This window comes from Cetorhinus maximus, chromosome 14 (genome assembly GCF_964194155.1).
Source record: "Cetorhinus maximus chromosome 14, sCetMax3.hap1.1, whole genome shotgun sequence".
Lineage (NCBI taxonomy): Eukaryota > Metazoa > Chordata > Chondrichthyes > Lamniformes > Cetorhinidae > Cetorhinus > Cetorhinus maximus.
In genome coordinates this window covers 70,004,022-70,026,700 of record NC_135892.1, presented here as the reverse complement: position 1 = coordinate 70,026,700, position 22,679 = coordinate 70,004,022, and the positions used below count along the sequence as shown (strand labels likewise).

At 43.2% G+C, this 22,679-nt stretch overlaps 1 long non-coding RNA gene across 2 annotated transcripts in view; it reads left to right on the top strand.

The window, feature by feature from the left end:
• LOC144689721 (uncharacterized) overlaps nt 1-22,679 on the top strand; it is a 129,023-nt gene that overhangs the window by 3,808 nt on the left and 102,536 nt on the right. The window lies entirely within an intron of this gene.

Here is a 22,679-nt window from a genome sequence, read left to right as displayed (position 1 = left end):
TTCTCATCTGTACTATGCATAAAGTTTCTTACTGGCATCCCTGTAATAGTATGTATAGAGACTATTGGACCCGAGGGACACATGCAGCATTTCTGGGCCATTGCCACCAATATGTGGTGCAGTACAGTGAGCAGTTGCTCTGACAATGCTTTGATGAATTTAAGGTAATGGACTGTCAAGGCATGCAGTTTACCTCATGTCTCTGGTCTGAGGCACCTGCCTTCATTATGACTTCTGAATAATGTGCCTACACTCTACCATCTTTTCTCATCAAGGTCAGCCTCAACATTTCTCTTTTTCTTGTGTTGCTTCAAAGATCTTTTCATTAGTCATTCTTCTGTGCAACTAATTTTTAGCATACGTTAGTAACATCATAACTTAAATAACCACCAGTCTTCTTTGTTTGGCATTGAGAATCTCAGTTTCACATCTGCACAGATTCTATTTATTACCAACTTCATTTTTACAGTTGCACAGAAGTTGTGTTTTTTTTCCCAACTGCTGCAGTATCTCTGTTTGAATTATTTGTTACTTTGTTATCCGTATCATTAGATTATTCACAAAATCTTTTGTGGAATACTGTGTTTTGTGGAATACTGTGTTTTGTGGAGTACTGCACCTCAGGAAGGATATATTAGCCTTTGTGAGGGTGCAGCACAAATTCACTGGGATGCTACCAGGGCTTTAAGGATTAAATTATTCAAACATGTTATATAAACTTGAAATATGAGCACAAGATATAGAGTGACACTCCAGTGCAGTACTGGGGGAGTGCTGCAATATTGGAAGTGGTGTTTTCCTGATAGTGTTCAATTGAGGCCCGCTTAGGTGGAGGTAAAAAATCCAATACTTATCCCCAATCAAAAATATAAAAACAGATTATCTGGTCATGATCACAGTGCTGTTTGTGGGAGCTTGCTGTGCACATATTGGCCGTCACATTTCCTACATTACAATAGTGACTATACTTCAAAAGTACTTTGTTAGTTGTAAAGTGCTTGGAAATGTTTCAAGGCCATGGAAGGAGTTATATAAATGCAAGTCTTTCTTTTTTTTAATTGCAGTATTTTTAAGAAGAGCAGGGGAGTTTTCCCCAGTGTCTTCGCCAATATTATCACTAAAACAGAGGATTTGATCCTTATTGCTGGTCGTGGGATCTTGCTTTGGACAAATGTGCTGCCACATTACCTATAATATAATAGTACTTAGTTGTTTGTAAAATGCTTTGGGACATCCTAATGTTGTGATAGGCACTATATAAATGCAAGACTTTTTATACTCCCTTGAGTATAGAAGGTTGAGGGATATTCTGTGCAAAGTATTTAACATGATGAAAGGATTTGAAAGGATAGACTATTTGCTCTGATGGGGAATCAAGAATAATGGGAAACAAAAACAGAATTACCTGGAAAAACTCAGCAGGTCTGGCAGCATCGGTGGAGAAGAAAAGAGTTGACATTTCGAGTCCTCATGACCCTTCGGCAGAAGGGTCATGAGGACTCGAAATGTCAACTCTTCTTCTCCACCGATGCTGCCAGACCTGCTGAGTTTTTCCAGGTAATTCTGTTTTTGTTTTGGATTTCCAGCATCCACAGTAGTTTTTTGTTTTTATCAAGAATAATGGGACGTTATCTTAAAATTAATGTTAGGCCATTCAATAGTGAGATCAGAAAACACTTTTTCACACAAAGGGCACTAGGAATCTGGGACTCTCTCCCTAAAAGGTTGTGAATGCTGGGACAATTGCAGCTTTCAAAATTGAGATTCATATATTTTTGTTGAGTAAGGATATTAAGGGATATGGAGCAAGAGTGCAGATATAGATTTGTAGCAGATCAGCCATTATTTAATCATCTAATCTACTACTATTCCTATGTTCCTCTTTTATACACTTGCTACGTTTCCATATTAGTCACTCTGTTGTCAGTTTGGTCATATTGCTTAGAACAGAGCACAGGAGATGTGATAGAGGTGTTTAAAATCATGAAAGGTTTAGACAGAGTAAATAAGGAGAAACTGTTTCCAATGGTGAAGAGTCAATAACCAGAAGAACACAGATTTAAGGTAATTAGCAAAAGAACCAGAGATTGATGGAAAATCCTTTCTACATGAGTGTTTAGGATTTAGAATATGCTGCTTAGTAGGTTGGTGGATACAGATTCAAAAGTAGCCTTCAAGAGAGAATTGGATAATTACCCAAAGGAGAAAGCATTCCAGGATATGGGGAAAGAACAGAAGCTGGATTTTATTTGAAAGCACTGCCACGGACTCAATGGGCTTCACTTCTGTACTGATCTATGATTCTATGATATTTTTCACTCTAAGAACTGTTTCCTTTGTATTGTAGATACCAGTCTCAGACAGGTAGTTGTGAAATGGGTTCCAGTTAGGCACCCCTCCATTAACATTGCCTTTCAGAAACTCCATGTTTCCTGTCCAGTGAGAATGCTTCACAGGATCTAACAATGCATAGGTACTACTCTTCATCTAAAAATCAACATGGAAAGTATTGAAAGATTACAGACAATACTCTACTGTTAGCATTTAAATCAAATCAGTTGGTCTAAAAAACACTCAGGACATGTAGTAGACTGTCTGAAAACTTTGTAAAATCTTAGCTCCATTGACCTGCTTTAGTTCCATAACCCTTGATAACTTGCCAACAATGTTCTATCAGTCTCAGTTTGGAAATTTTCAATTGACTGAGCCTCACAGCTTTTTGGTTGAGTGAGTTCCAGATTTCATATACTCTTTAGATGAAGAAGCACCTTCTGACACCACCTGTGAATGGTCTAGATTGAATTTTAGGTTAAGCCCTCTTGTTCTGGACTCACCAACCAGAGGAAATTACTTCCCTCTATGTGTCAGCTGTGGCTCAGATGATGGCACTCTTGCCTCTGAGGCACAAGGTCCTGGGTTTAAGCCCCACTCCAGGGCTTAAGCACAAAAATCAAGGCTGACTCCCAGGTGCAGAACTGAGGGAGTGCTGTGTTGTCTATCAGATGAGATGTTTAACCAAGACCCCCATCTATTTGCTTGGCTGGGCAAAATAGATCCCTTGGCCCTCTTTTGGAGAGTAGCAGTTGAGTTTTCCATGGTGTCCTGGTCAATGTTCATTCCTTAATCAACATCACAAGCAACATATTATCTGGTCATTTTCACATTGCTGTTTGTGAGAGCTTGCTGTGCACAAATTGGCTTCCAAGTTTCCTACATTACAACAGCGACGACCCTTCATAAGTACTTCATTGGCTGTAAAGTGTTTTTCAGATGAACAGCGGTGGTCAAAAATGCTATATAAACACAGGTCTTTCTTTTTTCACTTTTTTTCTATCTCTTCTATCAAACTTTTTAATCATCTTAAATGCTTCAATTAGATAATGAGCATTATGTGCATATGAAGTATCTATAAATAAAATGCATACACGCTAGAATGTTCATATTTTAACTAACTTCAATGCAGAGCTGTAGTGCTGTCAGGGAATATTTTATCATTTTGTCTTTATTAGCAGTTGATTTTTGTTCATTACTCGCACGTATGAATGTGAGTAGGTTTGTTTTTAAAGAATGAAAATGTAATCTATCTTCTCCTGGTGTGATTCTGAATAAACGTTTTTGAACAACATTGTCGCATTTCTAAGAGCTCTAGCCCATTTGCAGATTTTAAAAATTGCCTTACAATGACTTCATGTAGATATAAAGAAGTTTTGAATTATACAACAAATAATGAAGTTATTTCACATGACTTTAAGTTAGAAGTTTTTTTTTAAAGATACGATCACTTGATTTTCTTTTAGCCCCCTTCACCACAGTTAGCTGGAATATTTGAAGAAATATAGTTAGAGGATTAGCGCAACTGCTTTAGTAATCCACTTGGAGATAACTAGTAAGGCTGTTCAATTACATCATTAAATAAAATTAGACAGCTCCTCTTGCTCTGAAGCTGCAAGCCTAGTTGTTCTTAATGTTGTACAACACATTAAAGTTTTTATCGGTATTGGGGAACGTGACCTTTCGAAAGTGAATGTTATCGAGTGGATAATGTAATCAAAATACTCAAGTAGTCTCCCCCTTTCTTCCAAATTGAGGATATTGCGAGTAAGTAGATTGCGAAACACGTAACTTCGAGGGTTTCGATGAAAAATCCTGGTTATTGTGGCAGAGTACGATGTGTTGCCGAGCAGATAAATGAGGTAATCGAATCCAGTTACCTCTGATAATGTGTTTACGGTTTGCACGCATATATAGAAATGCAAAAGGAAAAGATAGATTGAATTTTCATTTCATCTCACAAATTCGATTATTATCTGAGGGGTTATTCACTTTCTGCTTTGCCAGAATAATTTCCTTTCTTCCACCATTTTCATTATTTAAACTTTCAGTTTGTCTTTTTTAACTCACTTTTCAAATAAGATTAACTTTCGGGGTCTTATTGCTCCACTCTGGCCATGTTTTTTCTCTCTAACTTTCCTACATGGATTTTCCTATTCGGCTATAAATTGCCAAAGTAAATACGATGTTGATTAGGAGGCGATTGCAACAGTTTCCAAGATGGAAGTAAATAACAATTCTCCCTGCGGTCACTCCGGGCTGTAATGATTCTTTTATATTCATTTTTAGCGCTAAACTCTTTCCAAAACAGGTGTCTCCATTCTTGGCACTTATTTTTGAAACGCGACGAATAATCTTGCATCAACCCCAGAGGCGCAATTCTGAGTAAATGGAAAAACACACCAAAACATTAAAGGAACAATTGCTTAGGAAAGGAAGGCGCTGATGAGGTGTAGAGGAAACCTGTTTATTAACATTGGACACCTCTTATCACCGACTGCACACAGGACGTTCCAGATGGATAACCCGTACAATAATTCATATTTTTGTAACAATATTGTGCAGTGCCACCCCTTCATGTGGATTTCAGATTACTAGCAGCACGATTCTGAGGTTACAGATTACGTTTGTTGTTTGCCCACACTATAATCTGACAGGGAACGCTACTTTATTTGAAACTCCAGAGGGAGTTGGGAAACACGTGCTGCTTTTGGCAGGAGCTCGTTATCAAAACATTGGATTCTGACGTTCTACAGCTCCAAGTTCAGGCGACCTTTCGTGCCAAAGCGCGGATCGGGGAAAAACGTGTGTATTAATAAATAATCTTTTTTTCCGCACTCGTGGATTTCAGTATATCGTGAAAGCCACCAATTATTTATTTCATTAATTCAGTGCCTTGTCTGCAAGTGCAGAGCTTATTTCCCCGCAATGACATTACAGGGTCCATAATTATTTTTCTGAAATGTTTGAAGTTTTTTTTATAATTCTACCTAAATCTTGTTGGCCTACTATGAATATAACTAACAGCGTTCTATTAATTTATTTGACATTTAATCGAATTATATTTTTATTTGCAATCTATACAACTTCCTCAGTAGGAAGGGGTGATATATACAGTGCTAATTCTACCCATTACTTGGTCACTGGCAAGTGATAGAGCTCACCTTGCTCAAGTATTAAATGCTACTACCAAAGAAAAATATTGCAGATGCTGGAAATCTGAAATAAAAACAGAAAATACTCAGCAGGCCAGGAGACCTGTGAGAGAAACTTGGGTAATGTTTCAGCTCGATGATGACCCTTCATCAGAACGAATGTTGCTGTTAAGTACTACTGTTACTTGATAATACTTCAGCTAGTGTAGTACTGAAAAAAACTGCATTTAGATAGCACCTTTCATGAACTCTGGACTTTTGAAACCACTATACAGCCAATTAAGTACTTTTGAAGTATAGTCACTGTTTTAATATAGGAACACAGCAGCCAGTTAGCATACAGCAAACTCCCACAAACAACACTTTCCTGATTCAGAGGTGAGATTGCTTCCAACTGAACCACAGTGATACAAATCTGCCATCCAGAGTTAAATCAAGATGCCTTAAAAATTTTTGGATTTTTACTCCAAATTTTTACTCTTCGGTTCAGCATTTCAGAGTACTCTATACTGTACCCTCATTCCCTACATCTGCTATACACATTTGCTTGCCCAATGTCTAGGTCATTCATAGGGGTCAACCAGAAACTCTTGTCACTGTATTTTGACTATTGGTTATATCACATGACCTAAAATGCTTTTCCTTAATTTAAGAAGGTGATGAAATAAAATTTCCACAAGGTGATTTGTTTAGGCTGTAAGCCGCCAAACCAATTTATTAACCAGTAAATGGGTATGTGAGCAATAGTAATGGCATATTGCAGATTTACAGTAATTGTGCACCTAACTATTCCAATCCAGAGGATGTGAGGTTATGGCCTATAGCACTAAACTTCAATATGAGCTAGACCTGCCATAACACTCTCATCTCTGAGTCAGGAAAGTTGTGGGTTCCAGCCTCACTCTAGGGGCTGAATAATAAGTTCTGAAAATGGGATTGCTCCATGACCACAGCAATGTAATATCCAGTGTGATGGCACTGGGTCGTGTTCCCAACATCTTCATGCTGGAGAGCAATCATACGGTGGGCAGGCGGCCCTAGGAATCGGGATCCTGCCCACCATATTCAAATTGTCAATTAATAGGTACTTGAGCTCATTAGTAGTCCAGCCGACTGCAATAATACGTGCTGAATGCAATAATGCACGCTGAGTGTGGGAAAAACGCCAGGTGGGTAACTCATTTTTTCCCATGGTTGCTTGTCAGGGTAGGTTTAAAGGCTGCAGTTGAGTTCAGTGTTTAACTTCAGCAGTCCAGCCTGCTGTAATTGTGTGAGTTGTTATTCTTGGAAGGTATGTATTCAGTGTCATCTATAGGTGTTTTAATCCTGAAAGTTGTCTGCAGACTTGTGCACTTAGTGCCTCATCTGCACTTTGGCCTGTGTGCTTTGAGCAACATAGGGATAGTGGTCCCCGTGGGAGAGGCATCCTCCAGTGAGGAGGAGAGGAGGACAATAAGGAGAGCGAGAAAGCCAGATGCTCAGCGGCAGGAGGCACATGACTGTGCCAACCTGCACAGGAGCAAGGGGCTGCTGATTGCAGGATGCTGCAACCACAGAGGCATGAAAGGAGGCCTTATCCTCCCAGTCATGTATACAGGGTGAGAATGACATACCTTCAAATGCCTGAGACACAGTGCGAGAGGAGACCTCAGGTTATCAAGAACCACAGTATCTTTTCTATGTGAGATGCTGGCTGGGGAGATCACTTCCAACTGTGTGGGGGCCATCCAATACCACTTGCCCTGAAGGTTACTGTCGTGCTGAATTTCTTTTGCATTTGAATCATTTCAAGCTGCGTGTGGGGACCTCAGTGGAATAATGCAGCCTGCTGCTGACCACTGCATAGAGGACTTCGCCGATGCAACGTTCATAAGGACAAGTCAATATAAAGCATTCACAATGGACTGGCATAGTCAATTTGAATGAGACAGAGGGTTCCCAGCGATGACAGATTTCCCCAGGGTTCAGGGAGTGATAGTCTGCATGCATGTCACCATAAAGGCTCCAGCAAGCCAGCCCTACACATTTATAAACAGAAAGGGCTATTGCTCGCTGAATTTGCAATTAGTGTGTTACCACCATCAGAGAATTATGCCAGTCTGTGCTAGGCACCCAGGTAGCAGCCACAACTCCTACATTCTCAGGAACTCTGAGGTGGCAGACCTATTTACTAGACCTGATGCCTTGGATGGATGGCTTCTTGGTGACAAGGGCTACCCTTTGAAGAATTGGCTCATCTTGCCAGTGAGGGCACCTAGAACAGATGCAGAAAGGGGCTATAGCAACAGCCACGGGACCACCAGGGCCATCATAGAGCAGGCAACTGGACTCCTAAAGATGAGGTTCTGATGCCTGGATAGATCAGGAGGAGCACTGCAGTACGCTCCATCCAGATACTGCTGATGGTCGTTGTGTGCTGCGGTCTGCATAACCTAATGCTGCAGAGAAGGGATGCCCTGGAAGAAGAGGAGCCACCAACTGCATGGGTGATTGTGAAGTGTCCTCACCTGGTTGTGCTTCCGCTTGTTCTGAGAGGGGAAACCCTGCTGAAGTGCCATTATCTGCACTGGTGTTTGATGCAGAAAGAGGATGTGCTGCTGTGCCCTCTGAGGCTTCCTCTTCCTCCTCAGAGGTTAGTGTGGGACCGTCAGGGCTTGTGGCAGCAGCAGTTGATGGTTCACTTGTGCATTGGTTTCACTTGCGTAAAGGCTGCTCTCTCTGCCTCTCTCTTCCTTTTCGAGTAAGTGTGTCACCCGGTTCAAGAAACCAACTCTACCAGAAACCTACCAGTGAACTGGATCTTGTAACAATTGCAACATCTTCCACATCTGATCACATCCAAGAAACCAGCTAACCTAATTCGGCTGCAGCATTTAAAATCTACGCCTCGAGAGCAACCAAAGGGCATTTAACTGTGGTGTGTGTGTGTGTGTGTGTAGGGGTTCTTTGACTCAAGAAATCTTGTTTGATTGGCTCCTCATTGCTCATAGCTTAAATAGTTAAATGCACTCTGATTTGGAAAAGGCAAATCCTCGTGAAAAAGAAACTTAAACCTTTGTTGTGGCCAGCTGAGGAGGTTGAATAGAGGGGAGCCAGTACACCCCTTCTCACCTGGGTGTAACATTATACTTAGAATGCATCCCATGGCCATGTCTTCCCTGCCAAAGGACCTTAATTTTGTCCCTCTGTGAAAATAGTCAAAAAGATTTAAGAATTCACACTCACCTGTGTCAATGCTTCCAAATATTTATACACAGCACAAAAATCTTCCTTCAGGAAAACCCCTACCCCTGGTGCACTTGACACAGTCCCATGCCAGGTGTCCTTTTAAATTAGTGGCTGTGACCTCCTTCCTTGTCAGAGCCTGGCAGCTCTGTGCCCTGACGTCCTGCCCTCTAAGCCCCATTGAGTGGACAGCCCACCTTCTAAAAAGGTTGTGGGCTGGAAACTCACCCAGCGGCTGCTAATTGGTGGACTGCCATATTACCCAGCATCCTGGAACGGCGGGAATGGGAGTCAGTGAGCCACTCACTTCTGGGTCAGACTTCCACCTGCCACCATGGGCCGTAAAATTCAGCCCCAGGACTTGAGCACAAAAATCAAGGTTGGCACTTCAGTGCAGGACTGTGGGAGTGCTACACTGTTGGAGGTGCTGCCTTTCAGGTGAGTTATTAAACTGAAATCCTATCTGCGCTCTCAAGTGGATGTAAAAGATTCCCATGGCACCATTTCGAAGAAGAGGAGGGGAGTTATTGTGGCCAATATTTACCCTCAATCACAAAAACAGCTCATGTGCTGATTATCACATTGCTGTTTGTGGGAGTTTGCTGTATGCAAACTGCCTCTCTGTTCCTATGTTAAAACAGTGACTACACTTCAAAAAGTACTTCATTGCCGGTATGGTACTTTGGAACATTCTGAGTTCATGAAAGGTGCTATCTAAATGCAAGCTTTTTTTTTTCTTCAGTACTGCACTAGATTATCATTTTACCACAGACTTTGGGACTCTGATGTCAGGCTGAAAAGTGGGTCCCTAACCCACACTTGCAGACAGTGGAAGCTGCTTGGTAATTTTACTCCAGGCAGCCTCCTAATTGGCCATCTACATGTCCACCATCCAATTAAGGACGTTGGGTAAACCCCTGATGCTGCCAGCCCAGTCAGAGGATCAGCAGCTCTGAAGCTTCAGTAGCACCACTGGGAAGGTTGGGCACTGCTGAGGTAGGTCGGAGACCTCAGGATGCCGCAAAATGCAGGTGCCCTCAAGACAGGTAAGTACTAATGAAATTTAGGGGTGCGAGGGTGGCAGGTCCGACTGATCAGAGAAAAAGCCCCTCTGGGGGGAGTCGTTGAGGCTGCTGGAGTTCCCTTGCCTGCTTGCAGACCCCTCTGTGGGGCAGGGAGCTTCAGGCTCTGATGGATCCCAGATTGTCTCAGGAAGACTGCGTCCATGAATCTGGCGGCATTCACTTTTGGTCGGGGGTGGCTGCCCTGCCATCAGCAAATGCCAGCAGCACTGTAAAATAGCCCTTAATTGGCCCTTTAATTATGCAAATCTGCTGCCTTCCTCCTTTTGTCCTGTCTTGCAGTCAACCACTGGGAAACTTCCCCAACAGTGGGACTGCATCAAGGAGCTGTCTTGACGTGCCTCCCTGTTATTTTACTGGCCCCCCTCCCTCCATTCCTGCCACCTGGGGATGGTAAAATTTTGCCCAAAGTCTTTAAACCCAATATGGTGCTTTCTGCAGACCATCCAAAGAGTTGATTTCTTCAGATGGATGACTAAATGAGAACAAGATTAACTGAAATATATTTTAAAATTTGACTGAGACAACGGAAATTTAAACATGCATCTCATAAGCTCAAATAGAGCTGCAATTCAAACATATCATGAAACAAAAACTTGCATTTAAGTAGTACTATCTTTAATGAAGAAAAAATTCAAAGAGGAAAAGTTAAATGTTGAGTCAAAGAAGGAGCTATAGGGATGTGTAACCAAAAGCTTAGCTGAAGTTGGGTTTTAAGGAGAGTCTTAAAGGTGAACAGGATGGTAGGGTGTTGCTTCAGGGAAAGAACCCTAGACTGCAGGACCTTCATACTTGAAGGTATGATCACCATTAATGGAGGGAGGAAATGATGCATAAAAAGGGTTTCAGTAGCAGATGTGCTGAGACAAGGACAGAGGTGGGTGTTGTTATGAAAGTGGCGGTAGGTGGTTTTTGTATTGGAGAGGATTTTAAAAATTGTAGTCCAGCTTTTCCTAATTGTTTGCCAGGCAGATAAAGCTGTAAGAGAAGTTTAAGAAAGTCACAAGGACAAGCTATCAGCTGTAATAAGTATGCTGAATTCTGCAACTCAGTAATCACCATGCATCCTTCAGAGTGCACACCATTCGTGCTACCCTGTGCTTCCAAGCAAAAGAATTCACACCTTAAAATTAAATGAAAAGGAACAGATTTCACAAAAAGTGAAAGAAAGGCAGGCTTGAAATTATGTAGCCCCATTTTCTCTCCATCACAAAGAGCGCCTACTTCTACTTCCGTAATGTCGTCCATCACTGCTCCTCTCTCAGCCCATCTGCTGCTGGAAATTATCATCCATGCTTTTGTTATCTCTAGACTAACCTCCCATCTTACACCCTCCATGAACATGAGCTCATCCAAAACTCTGCTGCGTGTGCACTAAATATATGCTTCACCCATCAACTCTGTGCTTAATGACCTATATTGGATATCTGTCCACCAACGCCTTGATTTTAAAACTCCTATCTCCCTCTTCAAACTTGGCTTTGCCCCTCCCTATCTATGTAACCTCCTCCAGTTCTGCAGTGTTACTCCAACTCGAGTCTTTTATGTATCCTGCATTTCCATTGCCATTGCTCTCGCTTTCAGCCATCTAAGCCCAAACTCTAGAATCCTGTCCCTAAATCCCTCCACCTCTCCTTCTATCTCTCTGCTCCTTTAAATTATTCCTTTTGACCTGCCTCTTTGACCAAGCTTATAGTCACCCATCCTAATGTCTCCTTTTTTGGCTTGTGCCAACATGAGACTGAGTGCATTTCTGTGAAATGCTTTGGGATGTTTTACTACGATAACAGCCCTATATGAATATAGGTAGCGTTAAAATTTGCATTTTGTTTGAATTTTGGGGGCAAAAATTGACATTACCCTGGTGTGATATTTTTGTATCCTGGGTGACAAACTAATTTCTCATATTTACCTGAAGGCACTAGCTCATGCTGGAGTGCAATTCTGTAAGTGATGGCAAACGTCCAATATGTCAGCCAAAGGTCCATTCTTTATTTGTGAGCCCATGTCATGAATGTCATTGATTGCATTGCAGGCAAGTACAATTCTATGCTTATCAAAATCTCATTTTCTAGAAAGTCTTAGAGCATACTGATCAGAACTGAGGCAGTTCTTTTTTTCTGCACTCCTTATTTTTGAGTCACTGAAGACAATTGAAATACTCTGGCTGAAATCTACTAACTCAGCACAGACTTTACCTCAAAACTGGAGCCTTCTGATTCTATATGACTCAGCAGAAAACCATGCAATGTACTTGTCCAGTGAGCTCTTGGGATTGCTGTCACTGAAGCTAGTTATATTAGGCTCGACACCATTCAAGACAAAGCAGCCCGCTTGATTGACACCCCATCCACCACCTTAACACCCTCCACCAATGGTACATAGTGGCAAAACTGCATACCATCTGCAAGATGCACCATAGCATCTCACCAAGACTTCTCCAACAACACCTTTGAAACCCGCGGCCTCTATCACCTAGAACGACAAGGGCAATAGACGTATGGGAACACCACCAACTGCAAGTTCCCCTCCAAGTCCTCACCACCTTGACTTGGAACTATTTGGTTGTTCCGTCATTGTTACTGTGTCAAAATCCTGGAACATCCTCCATAATAGCACTGTGAGAGTGCCTACATCCCAAGAATGTGTTATGACAGTGAACTAATGGCACCAATTACATATGAGCAGTTTGAACTTTTTAAGGAAGTCCTGTGTTTTTTTTTAATAAAATAAAAATTTAATACAAACAAAGACACTGAGCAAAAGATAGCTGATAATGTAAAGTGACCAGTTTTTGGAAAATTCCTATGTGGATTATACTGACAGACCTGCCCTGAGAGAACATGGAATGTCACACCTGAAAAGGTGTCATGGTCTTCTTCAAGCAGAGACACTGGAAAGGGAGCTAGGAAAGATACAAAAGACAGAACATTAATCTCCTGTGGCTGCGGAGACAAAAGACTGATTTGCATGCCGCAGCAGACATCCAAAATCCATCTCCTGTTGATTGATATCTCAGAATGTGTAAGTGGTCTGAGATGAAAAGAACATGGACTCTGGGTGCAAGTCATAGCTTTTTTCCTTCTAGAATACACAGGGAAAAATCAGTTAAAAATCTGGTGTGCTGACATGTGACTGTGTGTGACAACAAGCAGAAGAACAAGCTAGTCACCTCCCCCTGCAGCTTGCAGGTGAAAGATATCTCTCTCTCTCTCTCTGTTCCTGATGGCAAGACACAGCAGGAGCCACCATCTAAAGGAAGTAGAGCAGCCTTTCAGCACCCTGCACAACCAAGTCTCTCCAAACTAACTGCGAAACTGCCAAAATCACCCAAGTTAACGGCCACAATGTACAGCCATCTACGTCTCAAGGACAAGCCAAAGACTGATTTGTATTTTTTTCACTTTTGTCTTGGACTCTTACCTTCTCATTTCTGACTTGTGTGTATGTGTGCTGCGTTTTTATTATTTTTCTCGGGTTGTAGTAACCATTAAAGTTACTCTTTCTTTGCCTCAAAAGCGCCTGGTTAAAGTGGCTCCTTCTAAAACATAAATACATTTGGACTGGGAAAAGTTATCCAAGAAGGGGGAAGGGGCCCCTTAACCTGGTTGACCAACCGAGGGGGTTGAATAAAGAAAGGGAGCCAGCTCATTCCTCATCACCCAGGAGCATAGCAAAATTGGGGTCCGATTCAGGAAGTTAACAAATTGGGGGACCTCGCCTGGGGACTGGTCGTGACAAATCGGAGGCTCTTGCTGAGATAGTTCCCACAGGCAAAATGAAAGAATTACAATGGGGAAAGTAAATTGTTACTTTGAAACCAATTTAAAAAGTAAAATGCAAAAAGGTTTTTCTTTATCTGCCCTACTAAAGTGTAAAAATGTTCACATTTGATGCCAATATTTTTACAGATAGATGGGATGCTTGTTATGAAAATTTAACAGTCCTATACCTCGAACAGTTAAAAGAGCTAGCGAGGCACTTAGGGTTATAATTTTGCCCGAAAACCCAAAATTTTAAAAGTGGTGGCCAAAGGTCTACAAGTGGAAATTGAGGACGATGAAATGGATAGAGTAGTGGTAGAGAGATTAAAATGGGAGCAGTAGAAATTAGAATTTCAGGAAAGAGAAAAGGAAAAGGAAAGGGAAAGAGGGAAACAGGAAAGGGAAAGAGAGAAAGAGGAAAGATAGGAAAGAGCATGGAGAGAAGAGAGAATTTCAGGTCAGAGAGAGGGAAAGGGAGTTTCAACTAAAACAGCACGAGCTGAGGGGCAGGAATCCTACCCCTTGAAGACAAAACTAGCTCAGACTTGAGGGCTGAGGCAATCCGGTTTGCTCATTTAATCCCAATGTTTGATGGAGCAGAGGCCTTCCTTATCCCTTTCGAGCAGTTAGCACAACTGTTAAAGTGGCCTGTCCAACATTGGCCCCTACTACTGCAAAGTAAGCTTTCAGGAAAAGCTCACAAGGTTTACTCCCTCTTGCCTGAGGAAAGTGCCACTGACTGTGAGGCAGAAAAAATGGCTATTTTAAGTGCATGCCAGTTAGTGTTGGAGGTGTACTGTCAGAAATTCCACACCCTCAGGAAATGGCCTGACCAGACGTACCTGGAATTTGAAAGGGTTAAGTGACTTGTTTTTGACCAGTGGGTATGGCACTTAAAACAGAAGCCAGAGAGTAACAGGGGTCAGGCTGATGATTATGAGCTGATCTACAAATCATTGTCCCAGAAGAGACCTTCCCCTAGTCAACCCAACCAACTGGAAAGGATAGAGGTGGAGAGAGTGCTAGAAAACTGAGAACCCATGGGAGAGAAGGAAATGCTGGTGGCCCTCTTCAGGATGGAAATGGTGGTGTTGAGATGAAAGCATGTGTGTTTTAACTGCAGAAAGGTAGGGCACCTCCATGCCAACTGCTGGAGGTTATGGGAAAAAACAGTGGAATTTATTGTGGCACATACACCCCATGCAGGGAATGGGAGTCAGTCAGAGAGCATAGCAGACCAGGCTAAGGCTCTGACTGTAGCTGCGATTCCCTGTGGATGCACTCCTGAGAGTGCGGGTGAGGTTAAATAAATCCCTGAGGGTTATGGAGGTTTATGTCCAAAGGAAGGGTAGCCACATTTCCCCAGGGTGAGGTGAGTAAGCCTATAGTGATACTGAGGGATACAGGAGTCAGTCAAACTCTACTGCTGGGAAAAGTCATGATCTTTCCACCAAAGAATGCAGTAATTGCCAAGGTGTTGGTAAAGGGGATTGAAGGAGGGTACATGCCCATCCCTTTATACCAAGTGCATCTGGAGTGTGATGTTATACCAGGACCTGTGACCATGGGAGTTGTTCCCAGTTTGCCTGTGGAAGGGGTCGACCTGCTCCTCAGCAATGACCTGGCGGGATCAAAGGTAATAGCATCCTCAGTCGTCTCAGAGAAGCCAACTGAAGTCAGGGAAACAGAACAGCTGCAGGAGAAAGCGCCTGGCATTTTCCCTGACTGCGTGGTAACGTGGTCTACGGCCAGACAAGCTCTGTCAGTGGAGGCTGAAGTGGCATTGCAGACAGAAGACCCTATGTTCTGGTTATCTAAAACCATTTTTTTGGGAGTCTGGAAGATCCTAATGAGGTAATAAATAGATCTTCCATGATAGTGGCCCAGAAAGCTGACCCACTGTTAAAAACATTAGCTGAGACTGCCCACACTGAAGCTGAAGCAGAAGCAGTTCCTGAATGCTGCTACATTAAAAATAAGATGCTGATGAGGAAATGGAGGCCTCCTCACGGACCTGTAAGCAAGGAGTGGACAGTGATCCACCAGGTAGTGGTGCTGCCGAGGTATCGTAGGTAAATATCACGGTGAGCTTGTGAAATTCCAATGGCTGATCATGTCGGTTTACACAAAACCCGAGCCCACATCAGCCAACTTTTTTACTGGCCGCACCTCCAGAGGGATATAGTAGGTTTTGCAGAACCTGCCACACCTGCCAGGTTGTGGGAAAACCCCAACCTGCAATACAACTGCGCCTATGATTCCCGTGGTGGCTTTTGGGGAACCATTCAGCAAAACAAAATGGGTACCAGTATATCCTCACCATCATGGATGTGGCTGCCCAATTCCCAGAGGCTGTTCCCCTGAGAACTATATCTGCCAAAACAATGGTGGGGGAATTAACCCAATTCTTCACCAGGCATGGTCTGCCCACTGAGATCCAGTCAAATCAGGGCTCAGATTTCATGTATAAAATATTCCAGGCAATCATGGGTTACCTGGGTGTGACTCAGCTGAAGTCTTCAGCGTATCATCCACAGTCGCAGGGGATGCTAGAATGGTACCACCAGACCCTAAAAACAATGATCAGGGCATACTGCCGCAAGTACCCCCATGACTGGGATAAAGGACTAGATTTTCTTCTGTTCACTATCAGGACTCACCAAATGAGCCCATCGGCTTTACCCGATTTAACTTAGTTTATGGGCACCAAGTGCCAGGTTATTTGGTTGGAGTTTGTTTTTCCAACCGTACCACCTAAAAATAACGCACATTGCTGGGAAATCAAATGTGATTGCAGACGACCTGTCCAGGACTTAAAGAGACCAGTAAAACTGAAGAGATAATATTGACCACGGCTAGGAAAATGAGTGTGTGTGTGTGTGTGTGTGGGTGTGTGTGTGCATGCGCACGTGTGTGCGTGTGTGTGTGCGTGCGTGTGTGTGTGTGTGTGCGCGTGTGTGTGTGCGCGCGTGTGTGTGTGTGCATGTGTGTGTGTGTTTTTTGTGTGTGCGTGTGTGTGCGTGCGTGTGTGTGTGTGCACGTGTGTGTGTGTGTGTGTGTGTGCGCGTGCATTTGTGTGTGTGTGTGCGTGCATGTGTGTGTGTGTGTGTGTGTGTGTATGTGTGTGTGCATGTGTGTGTGTGTGTGTGTGTTTCTTTCCCTTTATAATGAAATGAGAATGAATCTCATTCATGGTGTGGGATAAGTGTTACGACAGCGGACTAACGGTACCAATTTGAACTTTTTAAAGATTTTTAAAAAGAAATACAAGTGAAGGCACTGAGAAAAATATGGCTGACAAAATATGGCTCCTTCTAAAACATAAGTGCATTTGAACTGGGAAAAGTTATCCAAGAGGGGGGCAGGGGCCCCTTAACCTGGTTGCGACCAACCGAGGGGGTTGTATAAAGAAAGGGAGCCAGCTCATTCCCCCTCACCCAGGAACTTAGCAAAATTGGGGTCCCGTTCAGGAAGTTAAAAAAGTGAGGGACCTCACCCAGGCACTGGTTATGACAAATGAAAAAAAAAATGTTCTGTGGAGCAGAGATGCTGGATGTTATTATGAATATTTAATATAGCCCACCAATTATCATGAAATAGTACAGGCATTTTTGGGAACATATAATAATTATTTTATTTCAATTTGCAATGAAATTTTAATTTGGTTAAGCGACAGCATTCTTGCCATTGAATCAAAAGATTGTGGAGGATTATTACTTGTGGTGCAGGCAAGGCCACATTTATTTCCCACTTAGTTGCCTTGAGAGTGTGAGGGTGAACTGCTTTATGGGCTTGATGTTCACATGACAATTATAGATAGGAATTTTTGTAAATTTACCAAGTGATGAAGAAGCAATATATGCCTTAATCCCACATCATTGTTGTTCTTATCATTCCCTGTAGTAGAAATTGCATGAGGATGCTTTTGAAGTAAGCTTAGTGAATTGCTGCATGTATCCTGTGGATTGTACATGCTGCAGCTATAATGTGCTGGTATTGAAGGGGTAAATATTGAGTTCAATGGCATATGGGCCAATCAAACACACCGTGCTGTCCTGGTGTTGAGCTTTTTGAGTATTGCTGAAGGGTGTCCATCAAAGTGAAAAGTAAATATTCTAACACTCTCATGGACCTCATAGATGGTGAATAGGCTTCGAGGAATGTGGAGTAATGCTCCCCCTAATCTGCACTGCTGTTGTAGCCAGTATTTATATGGCTGGTCCAGTTAAGCTTCTGGTCAGTATCAAATTCCAAGATATTGATGGTGAGGGACTCAGTGCTATTCAAAGTCAGGGAAAAATAGCTTGATTTTCTCTTGTTGGATATTGTCATCACCTGGCAGGAATGTTATCTGCTACTTTTCAAACCATGCCTAGATATTGTCCAGGTTCTGTTGTGGATTGACATGTGCTGCTTCATTATTAGAAGAATTGTGAATGAAAATTAACACTATGGAATCATTGGTGAATAGCCCCACACTTCACATTATGAAAGTCATGAAATTGCTGAGGATGGTTGGTTCAAGGATGCTTCAATGATGCACTCCTGCAGTTATACCCTCAGGCTGTAATCATTGGTCTCCAATAACCACAACCATCTTCCTTTGTGTCATGCATGATTTCTACCTTCGAAGGTTTTCCTTTTGAACCACATTGACCTCAGTTTTACTTGGGACACTCAGTGTCATACTCAGTCAAATGCTGCTTTGATGTCCTTTTATAGCTTAGTGTCCATGTCCATTATTGACTTGATTGCATGATCTAGATTGATGCTTCATGGGAGCACTGAGGGAATATTGCAAGTTTTGAGGTACAGAGTTTTGGGTCAAATATTGAACCAGGCCCCAGTCAGCTATGTTCTTGTGGGCAGAAAATGTCCAATGGCACTATTCAAAGCAGAGCAGGAAGTTCTTCTGGTAACCTGCCCACATCAGTTCAATTAATACCACCAATATAGATTAACAAGTCAGTTATCTCATTTGATATTTGTCTCACTTTGTGCACAAAATGGATGCTACCAAAAAGATTTAATTGGCTGTGTTGTTCCACCTTGGGTTGTCCTGAGGTTGCAAAAGTGCTACAAAATGTAAATCTGTTCTTGCTTTCTCTGTAAGTGCTGTCAATGTCTCTCTACGTGGGTGTACAGCAGATAGTGAAGAGTCTTCTGTTAAGCTAGAAAAGTAAGTGTTTTTAAAGCATCATTGGCGATCTTTTGGAGGAGAGTGCCAATTCCTAGCACTATATTCTGTCAATCTCTGTTAACCTAGTGGAACAGGATATGTTTGCATTCACTAGACCCTTGGAAGTGTAAGGGAGAAATGTGTGGCTGGAAGAATGGTGGTGGTCATCTATTGAAATTGTACACTCTACTGCAACTGGTAGTGGATTTTTATTTTCTAGGCTAATCTGCTTTACAACACTAGAATTGTTTCATTTATATTAATCAGAAGTAATAAATACTAACAGTATTTTGTTTTACACAGTTTGATTCTATCATTCTGTCCTATTAAAGCTGTGTCTGAACACTGTCAGAATGAATTTTGCCTTCTCAGTGCAAAAACATTGAGTATTTTAGGCCCATTATAGTAAACTCTTGAACAGGAGGTTCCAGAAATGCATTATATTTCTCAAAAGCAAACAACAAGGGCATTATTGCACTCCCAAGGCCATTTCTGCAACAGAATTCCAAAAGGTAGCTTCGTAGTCCAAAAACAACAGTTAGTGTTTATTTTACTATAACCTTGGACTTAAAATTGAAACAAAATAGAAAACCTTTTGCAGTGTAGTGGTGAAATTTGATAAACTCTCAATGTTCTGATCCATGAAGTGGTAGGATATACCTTTGTATGCCCCACGCACTGAATTCCTAATTTTTATTTTTCTGCTGTAGAGTGTGTGTGTGAGATAAAATAATGGAGTACAACTGGAGACAAAGATTGGCACATGGAGATATCAGTGGGGCAACAGATTTCCATTGTCCAGTATACACTCCAGCAGCTCTGTTTCAACAAATTATGCTTAAATCTCTATTTGGATTTGTGCATATAAGCAGCAGAGTTCCAGGTGAGAACACTACAGGGGATTAAGTTCTATAGACAGGATAAATAGTGCATGAAGCTTCATTGCTGGCATCCTGTGCTAGGATCTGGAATAGATAAAGACTGCTGAGATGTAGAATTGCTTGGTCAGAAAAATAATACTGTGGTTTGAGGCACGTGTAAGCAGACTTTTAGCTTATATATATCACTCCAGTGTAGGTGAGTTCGGACTGCCATGGAGTAGTCCATCAATTTTATCCAGTTGAATGGCTTTAGAGTGTACTAAGTGCAGGAGCAAAAGAGAAAACCAGAAAGCGCCTCCTCATGACTGGTTTCAAAACATCAAATGTGAAGGTCCTGGGAGCTTATTATGTGCCATTTTGTGCATGGTGAATCATACATGTAGAGTCAAGGGGAAGAAAGAAAACATTTAAGGTGGAGTTATGACCTTAAATAAAAAAATGCTCATTTTCTGTCAGTTACACTACAATGTGTTTTACCAAATCATTTTCAAAATTTTGAATATTTTCATTATTGTATATTTTATTTTAAAATTCATTTTATCTTTCTCATTGACCTTTCTCACCACCCTTCAACAACTCTACATCATGTCTCACTTATTCCTTTATGCTACCACTTTTGTATTGATATAATGGTTTTGGGTAGATTTCAAGACAAAGTGGGTATATTGTTCTGACTATCAAGTGCATTAAATCTGCTATGGGAGAGCTCTTCAGTAGGCTGTTTCATATGTTTTTGACCCCAAAGAATGCATTATAAATCCAGCCTTCATTTTAGGGCTCATTGCTATCTGCCAGGCCCCTGGAGGATTCAGACAGTGTGGGCCCTTTCAGGTATCAGACAGCATTCCCTTACTGTGGTAATGGGAATTGTGGCCTCTGCTGGAGGCACAACCTCTGAGGAGGAAGAGAGGGGCAGAAGGGAGAAGAAGCCAGGTGACCCTGTGCAGCTTCCAGGAGAGGGACCTGTGGGAGAAGAAGCGCAGGCACAAGGGGCACAGGGCCAGTGGGTTGTCCAAGGCGGAAGGGGCTGCAGAAGATGCCACTATCCTGCTGCCAGAATTTACAGGCAGCGATGCAGCCACCTCAATATGTCTGAGGTGCAATGCCAAAAGAGGCTCCGCCTCTGAAGGGGGACCGTGACCTCCATTTGTCAGATGATCAGCCCTGAGATCAGCTCCAACTGTGTGGGTGGACATCCCATGCCAGTGGCTCTGAAGATCACAGACCGTCAACTTCTATGCCCCCAGCTCTTTCCAGGGCTCAGTGGGGGATCTGTGCGAAGTGTCCCAATCAGCTGTCCACAGTTGCACCAAGCTGGCAGAAGCTCTGTTCAGGCGGGCACTGACCTTTATTCTTTACCATACGGACGAGGCCAGCCAGTCTGAGCGAGCCAGAGGCTTTGCAGTGATTGCTGGGTTCCCCCGTATCCAGGGTGCTATCGACTGCACACATGTGGCCATCAATGTGCTAGTGGATCAGCCGGGTGCCTTCATCAACAGGAAGGGATTCCACTCCATGAACATGCAGATAACACGATGCAGATTCTGCAAGTCTGTGTAAAGTACCTTGACAGCTCTCATGACGCTTACATCCTCAGACACTCCCAGGTGCTGAGACTCTTCAGTGCTCTAGCCCGACTGGATGGGTGACAAGGGCTATCCGTTGAAGAGGTCGCTCATGATGCCTCTCTACCACCCAAGAACAGAGGCAGAGCAGCATTACAATACGAGTCATGCCTCCACAAGGGCGGTGGTAGAGAGGACCATAGGTCTTCTCAAGATGTGCTTCCAATGCCTGCACCGTTCAGGGAGAGTACTACAATACCCTCCAGACCGAGTGTCACTGATAGTGGTTGTATGCTGCGCTCTCCACAATTTGGCACTGGCAAGGGGGAACCCACTGGAGGAAGAGGATCTTGACACAGCTGCACAGGCCACAGGATGATGAGTCCAGTAGTGAGTTAGAAGAGGAGCATGGTGAGGAGAACACTGAGGACACGGAGTCAGACCTCGGTAACCTATAGGGAAGCAGGGGCACCAGGGACGCCTTGATCTAATGCTTCTTCAGCTAGGCTACCAAAGATTAGGTTCAACCGCACGCCAGGCCTGCCGCCTCCATCCCGGGTGTCTGAAAGGACCCTTTCATTTGAACACAAAGAACACTCAGTGCCTGTGCGATAAAGTTCAGAGCCACTTATGGCCAGCATTACATACTGGCGTACCCTGCACCAATAAAATAAAAATGTGAAGCATACTCAGGCCATGACCACAAAAGCAAAATTTTATCTCATTTTGACAATTCCAAACTATTTACATAAACTCCCCTGGTCTTCATGCCCAGGCCAGTATAGCTAAAGTGCACATAAATGAAAACCCGTGACCTGTCTCTCTTGTGCTCGTGGCACCTTTAACTTGCGCTTGCGACTGCTACATCTAGGTGCTCCCCTCTGTCTGGCACTGGCATTGGAGACAGCCTGCTGACCCTGCTGTCTTGTTGGCTTTGATGACCTTGGCGGTCGTCCTCTGGCCAGTGGAGCCTGTGCTGGCCCCTCCCTGGGAGGGAGCGGCCAGTGCCACGGCTGGCATCTCCTCAGTCATTGCAGCCTCGTCAGATGCGACGGTCACTGGCAGAGGGGCAGAGGAGCTGCTGCCGTCATCCAGAGCACCCTGAGAGGAGCTCGCAGAGATGACAAGCAGCTCGTGCACCAATGTGAGGTCGCTCTGGACCTCCCTGCTCACCATTGATGGACGGGCACCTACCTGGGATACTAGGTGCCTCATCCACCTCCCACTGACACCGATTACCTGAGGTCAATGTCTGTGTGTGGGTTTGCAGATCCGAGCGCAACCCCAGGAACCCCTGATTCTGTTCCTGGAGCTGCCTCTCCATGAGATTCACTATTCTCTCAATGTAGGAGGCTGCACGCTCAGCTATGAGGGTCACTGCAGTGTTCATGGTCCGCATGGAATCCTCCATTACAGAGACCATGATACGCATACCCTCATGGATCTCTGCCAGATCCTCCCGCACATTTCGCTGGACATCCAGTATCTGCCGCCTAA